Source organism: Vitis riparia, chromosome 2, assembly GCF_004353265.1.
Source record: "Vitis riparia cultivar Riparia Gloire de Montpellier isolate 1030 chromosome 2, EGFV_Vit.rip_1.0, whole genome shotgun sequence".
Taxonomy (NCBI): Eukaryota; Viridiplantae; Streptophyta; class Magnoliopsida; order Vitales; family Vitaceae; genus Vitis; species Vitis riparia.
In genome coordinates this window covers 12190999-12196217 of record NC_048432.1, presented here as the reverse complement: position 1 = coordinate 12196217, position 5219 = coordinate 12190999, and positions in this window count along the sequence as shown.

Here is a 5219-nt window from a genome sequence, read left to right as displayed (position 1 = left end):
GCTCTTAATACCTGCTCCTTAGCTGAATTCCCAGCATCTAAATGTTGGGTTCCAGCCGCAACTGTTCTTTCTCTAATCCACAACACTTGAAGTTCCAATTTGAGAGTATGCGTTCAAGTTGCTGGTATAAAATGCATTTTCATCCAGATAACATGCCAACCAACAATGGGCCCAGTGGGGACTTTTCAATGAATTTACCTTGAGGAAATCTGGGAGGCCTAGCACGGGAGAGAAGACCATGACCTCGGTTATAATGACTTGAGGAAATGACAGATAGCAGTTCATAGCTTCACTGGGGGGAGAGCAAAGTGACCCAAACCCCTTAAGGCACGCATTAATCGCACTAGTGTTCTGTGGGAAATCCAAAGCCCTAGATCTGCAGATAACCCAGAAAGAACCCGTGGAAAAGTCCAAGAATGCTGTTTGGCGTCATGAATGGGTATTGTCCTTCAATCTAACGCTCTCTGTGAACCTCTATACCCTGATTTCTGACTCATCAACTTGAGATAATGGATAAATGACCCATTCAGCATTTGCTAGCATGGCATCAATGCCTCATTCGATTTCTTCAATGCTTCGGACTGATCACGGGCCCTTTCAGCATCTAATAAAGAAGTTTTTGACTATTTTGCTAGACAAAGACCCGACATGCGAAGACTTATACCTTTAAAATGGTGATCTGTTCCCTGAGTATTACTGATTGTTCTCTGAGCATAACCCACTTCTTCAGCTGCAAGAAGGGAACCTGCGCTGCAAATCTGGGCAGCCAATAACAATGCCATGAGGTGACTGTTAGTTGACTGCTTGCATGCACTAAAGACCACTTGTTGCCCTTGGGGTCAGTGATGGTGCGGAGGTACTAGAGACAAGCCTCAAAAATCCAAGTAATCTCCTGAAAATCTCTTCTTCAACCCCAGTCCTGGAGTCACCCGCTGCTTTCTCAACACGTGAAGACGAACCAAGAGCAGAACCAGCTGTAGATGTAGCTGCCTCTGTAGAACTGAGACCAGCATTAATTACATGCCTGTGAGCTTTGTTTACATGGGCACGAGGGTAGTAATGATGGATGGTGAGATGGGAGAGGTGATGAAGTGAGGAATAGAGATATGGGTATATTGAACATGAAGGATGCATGGTGCGAGAGATGAGTACGAGAATAGGTGTGGAAATGTAGAGAGAGAAAGATGGGTATGAAGAGATGCGTGTTCAGTAAGGTTGGAAATATGAGGGAATGCAGTGGTATGGGTATAGTTCTGGTGTAGAGAGAGAAATGGGTTTGATAAGTGTGGAAGAAGAGATGGAGTTGAGTGGATAGGAAATGGATGATAGATGATGGGTATGGGCATGGAAGGTGATGAGCTCGAACGTGGGTATGACATGAGCCTGAATGAGGAATGGGTTTAGATGGAAGAGGGGCAATGCAGGGGATAGCAAATGGGTATGAAGAGTTAGAAAAGTGGTTAGAGAAAAGTGAGTAGGCCAATGGGACTTCTTGTACGTGGGAAATAACAGGGATGAAAATGAAGATGGATTACATGATGGGGAAGATGATGATGAATGGTAAGTATGACATGGTTATGGGAGTGTGAGCACAGACAGGGGTGTGAAGAGATGGCTTCATAGGTGTCTGAATACAGGAAAACGGTGTAATAATGCAGATCTTCAATATGGACATGTCTTCAAACTCTTTTCTAACAGAAATCATTTTCATTTCCATCCTTCATCTCCCTGTAAAAAAAAAGCAATAGGAGCGTAGATAATCTTTAATGAGGCAATCCGTACCCCACTTCACAGCTTCGTGGTACAACCCGGTGCTCCTTTTGCACTCATTGAACAGTCAAAACAAAAGCCGAAATAGCTCCTATAGGCATCTCGTCCACTGGAAGCCATGCATCAGTAGTAGAAACCAAAGCACCACCCTCTCCCCCTCAAGCATAGATCAGAATACAAAATCAAAAAGTCCAAAACAAGTCTAAAACCGTGAACCAGAAGTCAAGATATGAATTGAGATACCGGAAATGGAGGAAGGAATAAAACAAGATATAGTGTACCCATGGCAAAGTAAACAGAGTGAGCCAAATATTAAGTGGGATCCCCTTTCATATCAAGATCCAGGGGTTCCGACCAGTGGTGCAGCAGAGAAGTTTAAAACAAATATAAAAAATGGGAGTGATCCATACTTGAATGAATGAATACAAAAAGAGAGTAACCCAGCATCACATCCACACACAAACAATCCACTAATGCCCAAGGAAAAACGAGATAACTAGAGAGGATGAAAGATAAAAGAAAGAAAGAAAACAAAGAACAGTGAGTGTGAATAGTCTGAGGAGTTACCACAAAATCAGCTGGAGATCCCCCTTTCAAAGTCTTTGCCCTCCCAAACTCTCAGAAAAAAAATCCTTCCCTTACCTTTTGCGTCTCTCCAGAGAGAATGCTCTCAAGTTCTTTTTGGAAACCTCCTCTCCTGCAGCTCTAGAAATCTCCTCTTCCCCCTCTAAAGCTCTCCTCTCCCAAAATAACCAAACCAAAAGTGCCCCCCCCAAAAGCTCCCTGCCTCTTTTCTTTTCTTTCTTTCTCCTCTCTCCCGAATTTGCCCTCCTAACAGCCTCTGCAGCCACAGCCACCCCAAAAGCACCACTAATCTGCAGACTCTCTCTCCTCCGCTCCTGCTAACGGCATGCAGGAATCTTCTAGAATTTCATTGCCACGTGTCGACCTCTCATTGGTCCTCCAAACCACCAATCTGATTCCTCAACAACCAATCCGAGAGTGACACGTGGCTCGCTGGGGCTCTTCCACGTGACAAAATCAGCTGCATGGAGAATGAGGCCCAAGTGGGGGTCTACAGTAAGGTATTGTAATATGATCTCTATCGAATTACCCAAATTAATGTACAAATGTGAATTACTTATTAAGGATTCTATGATTTTTGTTTTCTATATATCCACATATATCTAAACTACTTGATCAAGAACAATGCTTATAAAGACAATGATCAAATAAATTAAATATCCATAAAAATGTGTGCAAAATAAATTATACTACCATAATTAATAATATGTATTTGCTCTAGAAGTTTTGTTTTCCAAGGCTAATTCCAATAGTTAAAACCTTATATATCTTGTGATTTTATTTCATTTTTATCTTAATAAACCATCAAAGCAACATTGCAGCTTCTATTAGCACAACATTTTAGATTTTACACTTTATGCATGAATATTTGTTTATCAAGTTACTTTTAAGGGATATAATCTTCTTGATTTTAATATTTATTAGAGAGTATGACATACATTCTAGGTTCAAATCCCACAAGTTTAAAACTGTTTATCTAATATGGTATCAGAATCTCGTTTTATAAATATTTTTATTTCTTCACTTTATTAGGACTATGTGTAAACCTAAAGGAAGATATTTTTGGTATGTTTGATTATTATATGCCTTCTACGTGAAAGTATGAGGTTTCATATGAAGAAGGATTTTGGAGAACATAATATACATCATTAACCTAAATTGTACTAATTTAAGCTTTTAAAAATATTGGTTATTCAATAATATTTCTTTTAATGTTATTAAATGTCAACAAAGTGAACCTATAATAATTCAAATTCTTTGGCCAAACAATATTTTAAATGGGATTTGATGCTTAATGGTTGTAATTGTTGGAAGATTGCTCGAGTTTCCTTGTCTCACATAGGAAAAGGTATAGGAGTTGAAAAGTGATTGATAGTGAATCCTACTTCTTTCATTTCATGGAATTATGGAGAAAAAATAGAAACCTACACTTGAAGGAGACCCAAACCCATTTAGTGGGATTTCAAACACTTGATCCAAAATTTACTTTTATTGGATTAGCAAATTAGCCCAAAACAAAGTTTACCTTTTACTTAGTTTTGATTCCATGTATGACAATCAACAATGTTTAACAACATTTGTTCTTTTTCTTGAAGCCTATTGGTTTGTTAATTGAAAAAGTAAAAAATTATTTTTTTCCTCTTTTGTGTTGTGCAAAGAATAGAGAACCTCCTTCTATTGAAATTCAAAAACAAAAGACCACTTATCATCATTTTTTATGCCATTAAAGAAAACGAAGACATGGTTGGGGAAGTTAAGGAACTTGCTTCAATAGCTAATATGACAGAAGAGAAGCCTAAGAATAATAAAAACAAGAGAAACAATAATAACAAAAATAAACTTTCAAATAAAAAATCCAACTCAATTTTATGAAGTCCAAAACCCTAAATTAAAAAGATGGGGCTATAAAGAAGATCATCCAACTATAAGCATATATATCCAAAATATCAAAATCATTAGAGTATCCAAAAAAACAACCTAAAACAAGATCCAAAATATGATATGAGAATGCAAAATGACTTAGATATATGAAATATCTCCCCCTTTTTGGTAGCATAAAAAGGGAATGGGGCAAGGGCATTCAAGACCAGGGAGGAAGGTGGGAGGGGTCAACAATATGAGTATCAAGTCGGGTGGAAGTGGCAGAAGAAAGAGCAATGGCTACAACAAGGTTTGCATGAATCTCCTTAACCTATGAATCAATAATAGTCATCCTTTGATCTAGAGATTGAAGTTGGGATGAGTTCTAAAGACTAATATCCTTAATCCGGTTACCCAAGACATCAATGGAGCCTTATTAGGAATGTGTATTTTGGTGAAGTATGAATATTGGTAGCTATAAGGTATCAAGTTAACAAGTGTAACACTTATGCTTAGTTGCTACCATTAACTTCAACATCTAAGTAGACTATCGGTGATAAGCTAAAGAAAGGTAAGGATGCCATCAAAATCATCATGCCCTTTATAACCTTAGCAACATACATACTATAGTAATTAAAATAAAGGATCGTGACCATATGAAGGTGAGCTAAGTCCAAAAACACGTCCTCAACCCGAATTGCTAATTGTAATTTGTCGATGAAAAGTTGAAATTAATAGAAAGTGCAACTCTTAACTATACATTTGTAGTGTCTAGAAAAAAATATCCCTAATATAATAGATAAGACTCAATTTTCTTTCACCCATCATCCTTGAATAGAGTATACTTTGCAAATAAAGTCCTCAAAAATGAACCAATTCTTGAATTTATACATGATGACAACCTTAAGGTTTTTGATTGAGAACATGAAAGCAAACCTCAAGCCTACTTTTATTTTGAATTTATTATACATGTATATATTAGTTTTAAAAAAATATGAATAGAA